Raw genomic sequence first — 12,092 nt, 5'->3', positions numbered from 1 at the left:
CAAATGGGTAGAATACCATAGCCAAACTAGGGGAGGAGGAAGAAGAAATTATGGTGTAGTTAGGATCCCTTGCAAAACAGCAGTGGCAAACCCTGCTCGGGATCTAGAGTATAAAGGTAAGTTATAATGCTTGGCAAATGTATGCACGGAGGTCCAAGTAGCAGCCTCTATAATGTCCTTGGTAGCCACTCCTCGTAAGAAAGCTGTGGTAGTGGATGTAGCCCTTGTAGAATGAGGCCTTATGTTCTGTGGAGTTTGCTTTCTATGGTAGGAGTAACAGAATCTGATGCAATTTCCTATCCACTTGGAGATTGTTTTGAAATTGCTTTTCCTTCACTTTCCTGTTGCATATGCTACCAGAAGCTGGTCAGTTTTTCTATTGCCCTTGGTTCTGTCCAGGTAGTAGCGCAACTGTCTATGTACATCCAAAGTATGCAGCAGTCTTTCCCCCCTGTTCTGTGGATTGGGGAAGAAGGTAGGTAGGTGGATAGCCTGGTTTAAAGACACTCTGGATACCACCTTAGGCATAAATGTAGGATTTGTTCTCATGGACACTCTATCTTGATGGAAGATTAGGAAGGGTTGTACTGCCATTAAAGCCTGTAGCTCAGAAACCCTTCTTGCTGAGGTAATTGCCAGTAGAAAAGCAGTTTTCCAGGATAGGTGTTGAAGATCTGCTGTTGCTGCTGGTTCGAAAGGGGGGAGTGTCAGTTTTTCTAGCACAAAGTTCAAGTCCCATGCTGGTTTCCTAGGAGGTTTTACATGTTTAATTCCTCTCAGAAACTGCCTGAGTAGAGGATGCGAGAAGACAGGGGTATCGAAGCTGTATTCTGCAGAAATAGCTGATGCATGTATGTTGATGGAGGAATAGGACAGGCCTGTATGGAAAAGCTCTGCCAAATACTCCAGGATGTTGGCAATGTCTACCTTTGACACATCTTTTCCCCTTTCAGTACTCCAAATGAGAAACCTTTTCCATTTTCCTGCATAGTTCCTTCTTGTTGAAGGTCTGCGGGCCTCAAGGATAATGTCTTTAACCCTTTGGGATAAATCTGGGTTAGTTGCTCTTATGTAATGTTCCAGGCAGTCAGCTGCAGAGTTTTCAGGTTTGGATGCAGGGTGTTGTAGCCACTCTGAGTTAACAGCAAAGGAATCAGGGGTAGTGTCCACATTTTCCCCCGAGACATGCTCCTCAGTAATGGGTACCAATGTTGTCTTGGCCAGTCTGGAGCTGTCAGAATGATCCTTGGACGTTCCTCTTTGATTTTCAATAGCACCTTGTGCATCAAAGGAAGAGGTGGGAATGCATATGCTGTCAGGCCTTTCCAACTGAAGGATAGAGAGTCCACCTTCCAAGCAAGTGGGTGGTACGTCCTTGTGCAGAATTTCTTGAGCTGATGATTGAGTGGGGATGCAAATAGGTCTATTTGTGGCAGTCCCCATTTCCTTGTGATGACCTTGAAGATGTCCGGGTGTAGCATCCATTCGTGAGCATCCGAGGTAGTTCTGCTTAATATGTCTGCTAGGATGTTTTCTTTTCCCGGTACAAAAATTGCTTGTAACTGAATGTTGTAGCTCAGAGCCATATTCCATAGGTCCAGTGCCATCCGGCATAGAGGGTATGAATGAGTGCCTCCCTGTTTGTTGATGTACCACATGACTGTGGTGTTGTCTGTCCTTATCATCAACTGCCCTTCTTGGAGGAATGGTCTGAAATTCTGGATTGCTAGTTTTACTGCCAGCATTTCCTTTTGATTTATGTGCAGGTGCAGCTGATCTGGAGTCCATAGGCCTTGTATGCACTTGTCCAGCATGTGGGCCCCCCAGCCGAGGTCTGAGGCGTCCGTTGTGATGGTTTGGCTTGGTTGAATGCTGTGGAAGGGCAAACCTGGGTTTGACTGGCATGCCTGAGCCCACCATAGGAACTCTTGTTTCAGGCATGGAATTAGTGGTATTTCGGTTTCTAGGCTGTGCCTGTGTTGAGACCATAAATTCTTCAGGTACCACTGTAGCTTTCTCATATGCAGTCTGGCATGAGGGACCAGGATTATGCAGGATGCCATGAAGCCCAAGGCCTGTAGTACTTTCCTTGCTGTTAGTTTGTTCTGCTTTGTTAATGCCAAGAAGTAGAGAGGAAGTTGTTCTTGTTTTTCTGCAGTTAGGAATGCCATCTGTTTTACTGTGTCCAATTCTGCACCTAAGAAGGTTATTCTTTGGGATGGTATCAGTCTTGATTTTTTTATATTGACTGTATATCCCAGGGCTTGCAGTAAGCAAATGACTCTTTGTAAGTCTTCTGTTAGCTTGTTTCTGTTGTCCGCTTGTATCAGGCAGTCGTCCAGGTATGGATATATTTGGATTCCCTGAAGCCTGCAGTGAGCGATTACTGATGCCAGGCATTTCGTGAACACTCTGGGCGCAGTAGATAAGCCAAAGGGCAATGCTGAGAATTGATAATGCTCTGATCCTGCAAGAAATCTGAGGTATCTTCTGCAATTTGGTCGTATGGGGACGTGCAGGTATGCCTCCTTGAGATCTAGAGTCACCAGCCAATACTCCTTGCCCAGCATGGGAAGAAGTTGCTGTAGGGTCAGCATTTTGAATTTTGGAACAATGATGAATGTGTTTAAAGCGGACAGGTCGAGAATAGGCCTCCAATTTTTCTCTTTTCTTGGTACCAGGAATAGTCTGGAGTAAAATCCCTTTCCTTGTTCCATAGATGGTACCCTTTCCGCAGCTCTCATCTTTGCTAATTGAGCTATTTGTTTTAGAGCTTCTGTCTTTTGATTTGGTGGTAGGTTTGGCATTCCTCTTTTTCTGGTAAAGTATGGAAATGAAACCTGTAGCCTTGGTCTATAGTTTGCAAAATCCACTTGTCTCTTGTGATGTAGTGCCAGTTTTTTGAAAATAAGGCTAACTTTCCGCCTAAGGGTGCTGCTATTTGTTCCCTGGTAGGCGGTGCCAGAGCCAAGTCACTGTGATTGTCCTGTTGCAGTGGTAGTAGTTGTGTCTGTGCCTCGCTGGTTGTTACCTTGCCACTGACGTCCCCTGTAGGCACCTCCTCTGGATTGATTTCTGCCTCTTGAACGCCTATTCCTGCCTGTCTGTGTTTTAGAGGAGTCTGGAAAGGACCAATTTTTGGAAGGCCAGTTCCTGCTAAACCTTGGAGGCTGAACCTGTAAGAAATCTTTCACTGTTTGTACAGATTTTGCCTTCTCTTCCATTTTCTTCAGTACCTGCTGAGCAGGAGAACCAAATAAACTGACCTTATCCATAGGAGCATCTAATAGTTTTGCTTTAACATGATGCCAAGACCTGTTCTTTCAACCATGCATGCCTTCTTATAACTGTGCCAGTCATGGCTGATCTAAAGGAAGCCTCCAGTGCATCATAGCCACATTTTAAAGAATGGTTACTAACCTGCTGAATGTTATGCACCATTTCTAGAACATATTTCTTATCTAAAGAATCATCAGAGGACAGTTTCTTAGTTAACTGATCAAGCATAAACTCCTGGTATTGGATCATATGAAACTGACAGTTCAATGCCCTAGCTGAGAGAGTAGCAGAGGTGTATACTTTTTTACCCCATCTCTCTAAGGACCTGGATTCCCTTTCAGAGGGAGAGGGTTTTAACTGAGGTCGGCTACTGCCTTAGGCCCCTGGGAGATAGTCTCGGGATCTGCAAAAGGAGCCTTGTATAAATGGTGATGCGTGCCCGGGACCCTGTAGAACCTATCGGGCTTAGCAGGGGCTGGAGGCAAAGTATCAGGAGCAGTGCAAGCATCATTAAATGCATCATCTACAACAGGAAGAACTGGAGGTATAGCTAAAGGCCTATGTTGTGGTAAATGCAAAAAAGTCCTAAGCCTTTTCCTTGAATCTGAGAAATCTTGCCCTGCCATTGGAATTGCTCTCTCATGGCATGTAAGGTTTCCCCAAAGGAAAATTCCTCTGGTGGAGAGGCAGAAGGAATCGATTCCTCAGCATCGGAGTCTTCATAAGGAGAAAAAGGAGCCTCTGGATGGTCTGTATTGTCTGTATCATCAGAAGAATCATCTGAGGACACTGGCTCAGGGAGCTCTGCTCTAGGTCTCTTTTCTGGAGGAGGTTGAGAGGCCCTGTCTGGATGAGGTTGGGATCCCCTTATTAAAGAGATGAGATCCTCTGCCAGAGTGAGCATTTGGGAACTGGAACTGGGCCTGTGAGAGGGGGGCTTAACAGGCACAGACTTAGAAGTTTTGGCTGCTTTAGCCCTGACAAAGGCCTTTATGGACATGGCTGCAGGCGGCCTAGCAGCACCACGTGCAGGGGTTGAAACATCCAAAGGGATGGTGTCCGATAATTCTTGTGAAACCACAGTAGCAGGTTGAATTTCAGAGGCCGATTCAACGAGGTTAGAAGGGGCCTCGGTAGTAGTCATGGATTCGGCTGAAGATAGAACCGTTTGCTCGGTTTCGGCCGAAACCGAGACACTCGCGGTTTGCTTAACCGCGGTTTCGGCCGAAACCGTGGACCGCGAGTGTTGGTCCTTTTCTTTGCGTTTCTTAACAACTTGTGAAGTCTGAGGATCCGACGGCATTATGTACGCAAAATCTGAGCTGAAAAACTGTTCAGCAAACTCCGACCGACGTCTAAGCGTCCGTCGGTTGAAAGAAGCACAGGCTAAACAAGCTGCTACGTCGTGGCCTGGGCCTAAACAAGGTAAGCAGTAAGAGTGGAAATCTTTATGAGGTATTTGTTTCCCACAAGTTAAACAGTTATTCACTTTTTCTGACATCGGCTGAGGCAAGAAAGAGTCCCCAACGGGGTACTTAGCTTTTTAGAAGTCTTCCAAGTAGTATTCGGTAGTTGTAATCTCTCGATCTGACCGACCGTCACTTGCGAACAGCTTCTGCTTCGGCCACGCGCAAGAAAGACTGAGGAAAATGGCATCGGCTGATGCCTTTATACCCGAAGAACTGCAGCTATGACGTCGGGTGAAGTGCGACACCAGCCGAGGCCAGACCCAGACTTTGGAATCCGGCCGACCGAAGGGCTGCCTGACGACAGGACAACCCATTTGTAAGGACTGCAGATGCATCCTTGAAGGACATCCTATGTGCTATACATCACACGTATACTCCATACATCACACGTATGCTCCATGTTCAAGACGTAGGGCATAAATGTGACGTATGGACACAGTTACCCAGAACGTCTTTGCCACTAATCCAGTTGCCATCATGGCTCATCATTTTGGATACCCTTTTGCTGTGCTGAATACCTAGCCATCAGATAAGTGCCCCTATGGGGTCTTCTTTTCTTTTTTCATTTTTCTCCAGACATGTTCTTTTTTTGTTACCTAGAGTTTGTCATCCAAGAAGGGAAAATGTCAGTGCGGGAGGCAGATTTCCCATTAAGATCATCATGAATAGTGTCTGTGTACTTCACATGACCATACGTTCTGTTGTATTTGTAAACCGTTTATGTCCAAGAAGTCTGACGTCATCCCTGGCCATCTGTCTTGAGAACCATAGGCTTAAACTATTAGCCCAAGGTAGCATGGTGGAATCTTCTAACCTCAAGGTACCATTAAGCAAGAAGGTAGCCAAGAAATCTCAACCAGATTCTTTAGCTGTTCAGCAGCCACTGAACGTTTCTCTAGAAACAAGTGATAGCTCTCTAGGCTGTCTGGTGTCTACGTTGAATTCCTCTGCCATGACCCTGTCAGAGGCCGGCATGGTTCCTTCCTTTCGCATGTCCCCTGAGGATTTGCAAGGGTCTGCTCTGGATGTCAGGGGGAATCACCCTTGATCATCTCGAAGGGCCCTAGAGGGATTCTGCAGGTTCTGGTCAAGGAAGAGGTTCCAGGTACTCTTACTGAATTTTGCAAGGGTCAGAACCCCCGGTGTTTGTTAGGGCCAACATCCCTACCAAGAAAAAGGAGAAGACTGTGCATACTTCTGTACACCCTAAGGATCCTCATATGAAAGTCAGGAGTTTACTCTGGCTCATTTAATGCCTTAATGCCCCTGAAGCCTCCTACTCCCCCTTGGACCTCTACTCTTTCCAAACAGACTAGGGAACCTGATTCCTCAGATGAGGGATCCATAGTCTGTCCTACTCTTCCCAGATGTCTTCACTTTTGACTAATGCTTCTGATGAAAAAGAGTCTGAGAGTCCTCAGTCTTCCTTTGGAGGACTTGTCTTTTGGAGACACTATATCTAGAATGATGGAATACTTTAAGTGAGATTCTTCTGGAGTGTCTGATATCCAGAAAAAGTATTATGAACAAACACCTTTATAGCTGATTCTTAGTCTCCTGATTCTCATCTTCCTGCTATAAAAAAACCTGACAAGTCCTATAAGGTTCCTGAAGAGCGTCTTCTCTGTGTCTTTTTTCTGACACATCTGAGGTGTTAGTCTGACAAGCCTTCCAAGCTCCTACTTTCAGATAAGAATAGTGGGATACTGGAGAGAATTGATAAGGTTTATACTGTTTCTGCTTTGTCCATTCTGGCCATCAATTACCAGACCCATGTGACTAGATATGCTCTGGCTGTGATTGCCCAGGCTTGTCAGGTTCTTTCTGATCTCCCTGATTCTGAGGCAAAATCTTCTGCCCTTGCTGCTTTATGTTCTACCTGTTAAGTGACTTGTCACTCTGTCAAGTGTAGCTGTGATGCTGCTGATGCCTCTTCAAGAGATGCTGCCTTTGGGTCTATCATGAGGCATTATTCTTGCCTTTGTCTGCAATCATTACCTCAAGACATTAAGGCCAACTTGCTGGATCCTGTTTTGTCTAATAAAAATCTCTTTGGGACTGCTGCTCTGATGCTGCTGTGTTTGTCTGTTCAAGAAAAAGGTAAAGTCTTACAGAAACTTAAACATATTACCTGATGATGTAAATTTTCATTCATTCCCAACTGATGGGTTCATATCTGATCCGTTGGATCTGACTCTGCCATTGCTAAAGCTCATGGTAGCTAGGAACTCTCAAGCTTCTCCCTTACCCATAACGCACCATCCCCAATTAACCCAGAGAAAATACGTGATCTACTACTACTCCTCTCAAGCTTCATAGAGATAAGTGACAATTGTATTCTTTACATAGTTTTTTTCCTTAGTGCTGATTGTCTTCCTTATCAGAAACTTTACCCTACTTTCAGTTTCAGTCCTTTTAATAATAATACCTTTGAATTTTTCTTCCTTAGTTTGTACTTGCATGCACAGCTGATACAGTTAGTATCTCTTCCTCTAACCTGGTAGCTCTTCATTACCATTTCCCCCTTTCCTTCTGCCTTCCAAAATATTTTTTCTCTCTTCTGTTTAGGCACTTTTCAATAATTTCTACAAATGTTGGAAAAGCCAGCAGGGTTTTAAAAATGCATAAAATGTAGGCATAGATTGCCTCTGTAAGATGCCCACATTTTATGCATTTATTGTTTGGGCCTCTTCACTGGCAAGAAGACTGCTCTATCTGGCATAGTTTCAATCCTCGAGCTTTAGTGGAAAGAAAAAATAAGCTCATATTGAAAGGCCTTCTTCCCACCACTTTCAGAGAAGCATTTTCTGAAGGTAGTTCTTCAGAGGTTAAGTCGAAGAAATTCTCTTCTCCAAGGCCTTCCTCTTCATCTTCTACATTGGATTTTTTGAGAAAAAGATCTGCAAAAGATCCGGTCTCAACCCCGGATCATAAGAAATGAAAACTCACAGATCCCACTTCAGCTATGGATCTGAAGGCCTCAGAATCATCTGATCTAACTGTTTCGGATCAAGATGTTTCCAAACAGGATCCGACAAGTTCTAAATTATTGGATCCTAAGCTATTGGATCCGATATCGCAAAAATTGGCATTTAACCCTTACGTAGAGTAAGGTACTCTTTCTTCCCTGGACCCTGTCCCAGATAGAGTACTTCCACCTTTCTTGGAGCTCCCCTGATCTTCATCTACCTTTTCTACTGTTTTATGCAGCAGCCTAACTGAGGAAGACATGGAGAGACTGGCGAGGGAGACCCTCTTAGTGCAGGGACAGATTGGAGTTCCCTCTGCTCCTACCACAGGGCCGGGAGATCCGAATGTCTTTAACTTCCTCTTTACAGGTTCCTCCTTTGACTACCACAGTAGCGTCAGAGTCCCTGGGTCTGAGTTGTCTGGATCAGTTAGTTTGGGATCTAAGGATATCCTCCTACTTGGATCCAAAGTCATCCCTTAGAGCTCCGGTTCATTGGATCCAGAGAGCTCCCAGAGCCTTAGCCTGCCTGTCAGATCCAAGGTCTTGCATTTGACTCCCAAGATTTTCGGAGCTATCTGCACCTCGGAGCCTCTCCACCGGACAGCTAGGTTCCGGCTTCCACCTCTGAGGTCTTACCCTCGGAATGGGAGGGGCTACAATCAAGAAGCTAGTCTTCTTGGATCTGATGTCCTCCTGTTTCGCCTTTTGAGGCTGCAAAGAGGGTCTTTTCTACTCCAGCAGTTCTGAAGAAACCTTTCCCCTCAGATCCGAAGTCTTCCACCATGATGACCCAGCACTCAGGGCCTTACCATCTCATTCCACTGGGACAGCCAGTACAAAAGTCCCAGGTTCCCACTAAGGGAGTTGTAATTTCCTCTTTATATACCTCCCCAGAGCATCCCACTGAGGAGGTCCACAGAAAGAGGGTATGCACATTGATTCCCTGGAGGAATCCATCACTGAGGATGTGAATTTTGATGAGGGCGAGGGGTCCCCACAGTCGCCTTCTGAAGATGTCTTGTTTGGAGACATCCTGGAAATCCGTAAACAGAGATGTTCTTCATGTTTCAATGTTGCAGTCATCACACTTGGGTTATCAGTCTGCAGGTAGCCTTCAGTCAGCCCGCATACCAAAGACTTAGTATTTCTGCGTCGGATGCTGTCGCTCCTGGATTGACGTCAGGTTATCAGGGATATAAAAACAGGCAGCCGATGCCATTACATCAGTCTTTCTTGCCGAGGAGCCCAAGGCAGAAGCAGTTCACAAGTGCCAGTTTGCAGCTACCTGATTTTTCATTTTCGAATTGAATAATCCTGAAGTCTTCTAAAGCTAAGTACCCTGTTGGGGATCCTTTTTTCTTGCTCTAACCGATGTCAGAAAAAGTTAACAACTGTTTTGCCTGTGGAAAGCAAATACCTCACAGAGATTTTCATTCTTACTGTGTCACTTGTTTAGGCCCAGACCACGGCATCCCTCACTGTCGGTTTTGTGCCTTGTTTAATGACCGAACCATGCGTTGTTGGGCCCTCTTTGTCACCAAGTTCTTTCACTCTCAATCTCAGTATTCTGAAATGGCTTTGGAAAGCCATCCGACTACCAATTTTCCAGAAAAACGTAAGGATGAAGACAGAGACTGACCGCATAGGTCCAAAACTACCAACGACGCTTCCATTAAGCTAGTCGCTTGTCCGTCGGTACTCAGTGAGGTGCCTTTGCAGCCCCTGATGACCACTTCTGTGGATTTGCAGGCCACTGCTGAGACCCATTCGGAGTCCGGTATACCACGAGATGCTTTTTCGACTATGGAACCAGTGGATGTCTCTATATTGGATGGGTCCAGAGCCGCTTTGCAGGCACCGGCTTCTGAGGCAGATGTCCTTCAAGGATGCATCTGCAGTCATCACATATGGGTTGTCCTGCCTCAGGCAGCCCTTCGGTCAGCCGGATTCCAAAGTCTGGGTCTGGCCTCGGCTGATGTCGCACTTTCCCCGACGTCAGAGCGTTTGGGGTATAAAAGCATCAGCCGACGCCATCTTCCCCAGTCTTTCTTGCCGCGTGGTGCCCGAAGCAGAAGCAGTTCGCAAGTGCCGGTCGGCCAGCTCCTGTGATTCAGCTACCGAAGACTTCGAAAAAGCTAAGTACCCCATTGGGGACTCTTTCTTGCCTCAGCCGATGTCAGATAAAGTTAATTGTTTAACTTGTGGGAAACAAATACCTCATAAGGATTTCCACTCTTACCGCCTCCCCTGCCTAGGCCCAGACCACGACGTCTCGGCCTGTTCAGCCTGTGCTTCCTTCAAACGACGAACTCTTAGGCGTCGGTCGGAGTTTGCAGAGGAGTTTTTTGGGGCTAGTTTTGCTTATAAGATGCCGTCGGAGACTCCGACTTCGCATTTAGTTAAAAAACGGAAGGACAAGGACCGACACACGCGGACCGCGGTTTCGGCTGAAACCACGGTCAGGCCTACCGCGAGTGTCTCTGTCTCGGCTGATACCGAGTCCTTGTTACTTCCTGTTACCGAAACCACACAACCGACTACCTCGGCCCCGGAGGCCCCGGCCGAGTCGGTCATTGAATTACCTACTGAAACCGGTGTCCAGGAACCTTCCGACACCATTCCTTTAGATAAGTCTACTCCTGCACGTGGTGCAGCCAGACCCCCTGCTTCCATGTCCATTAAGGCTTTCTCTAGGGCTAAAGCTGCTAAACTTACTAAGGCTTTGCCTCCCAAGGTTTCCTCTCAGAGGCCTTCAACTAGTTCTCAGATTCTTACCCTAGCAGAGGATCTGATCTTATTAATCAGAGGTTCCCAACCTCATCCAGACAGGGGCTCTCAACCTCCTTCAGACAAAAGGCCCAGGGTTGAGCCCTCTGATCTCCAGTCCTCAGATGAGTCCACGGATAGCTCTGCTCTGTCAGACCACCAGGAGGAGGCTTATTCGGCCTACGAGGATTCTGATGCTGAAGAATCTATTCCCTCGGCCTCCCCTCCTGAAGAGTTTTCCTTTGGAGAGACATTACACTATGAGAGAACATTTTCAATGGCAGGGTCAGGAATTCTCTGATTCTAGAAAGAGATTAAGGACCTTTTTACATTTACCTCAGCATAGGCCCTTAGCTATACCTCCTGTTTTGAATGTCATTGATGATGTGTACTCTGATGCTAGTACTGCCCCTGACTCTCTCTCTCCGGCTCCTGCCAAACCTGATAGGTACTACAGGGTCCCGGACTCGCATCTACACCTGTACAAGGCCCACACTGCTGATCCAGAAACTATTTTCCAGGGCCCAAAAGGGGTTGCAGCTGCCACTGCTAAATGTCCTCTACCCTCTGAAAGGGAGTCCAGAGCATAAGAGAGATGGGGTAAGAAAGTGTATACTTCTGCAACTCTTTCCATGAGGGCATTAAATTGTCAATTTCATATAATACAGTACCAAGAGTATTTACTAGATGAATTGCATAAATAACTGTCCTCTTCTGAACCCCTTGATCGCAAATCCCTTCAGGATCTGGTGCATAACTCCCAGCAGGTTAGTAACCATTTCTTGCAGTGTGGCTGTGATGCATTGGAAGCTTCATGTAGATCAGCTATGACAGGTGCAGTTATACGTAGACATGCTTGGCTGAAGGAACAATCTCTGCCAGACCATGTTAAAGCTAAGCTTTTGGATGCTCCTATGGAAAAGCAAAAATTATTTGGATCCACGGCTCAAGAGGTTTTAAAGAAATTTGAAGAAAAGGCAAAATCTGTGCAAACAGTTAAAGACTTTCTGCAAGTCCAACCACCGAGATTCAGCAGAAATTGGCCTACTAAGAATTGGTCCTTTCCGGACTCAGACAGATCTCAAAGAGGCAGGAATAGACGTGCCAGAGGTAGAGGGCAAGCTAGAGGCTCCTACAGAGGCCGCCAGTGGCAGCCTCCCAACCAGAGAGGTAGTGCAGGAACTACAACTGCTACACCAGGACAGACTCAATGACTTTATTTTGACTCCGCCGACCAGGGCTCAATTAGAAGCACCTTTGGGCGGAAAACTTTCTTTATTCTCAAAAAATTGGCACAGCATTACAAGGGACACATGGACACTGCAAATAATAGACAAAGGATACAGGTTCCATTTCCACTCATTGCCAAAAAGAAAAGGCATGCCAGACCTGCCACCAAATCAGAGGGCAGAGACTTTGAAGCAAATTACCAACTTAATGCAAAAGAAAGCCATAGAAAAGGTACCTCTTTCAGAACAAGGCCAGGGATTTTACTCCAGATTATTCCTTGTTCCAAGAAAAGAAAATCAATGAAGGCCTATTCTCGACTTGTCCGCACTGAATACTTACCTCATTGTGCCAAAATTCAAAATGCTGACTCTACAGCA

General features: G+C 46.0%; 1 protein-coding gene across 1 annotated transcript in view; it reads left to right on the top strand.

Moving 5' to 3' along the window:
- TAOK2 (TAO kinase 2) overlaps positions 1-12,092 on the top strand; it is a gene marked incomplete in the record, with an annotated part of 2,530,163 nt that overhangs the window by 2,250,632 nt on the left and 267,439 nt on the right.

This window comes from Protopterus annectens, chromosome 10.part0 (genome assembly GCF_019279795.1).
Source record: "Protopterus annectens isolate FY-2018-M chromosome 10.part0, PAN1.0, whole genome shotgun sequence".
NCBI lineage: Eukaryota > Metazoa > Chordata > Ceratodontiformes > Protopteridae > Protopterus > Protopterus annectens.
This window is presented reverse-complemented; position numbering and strand designations above follow the sequence as displayed.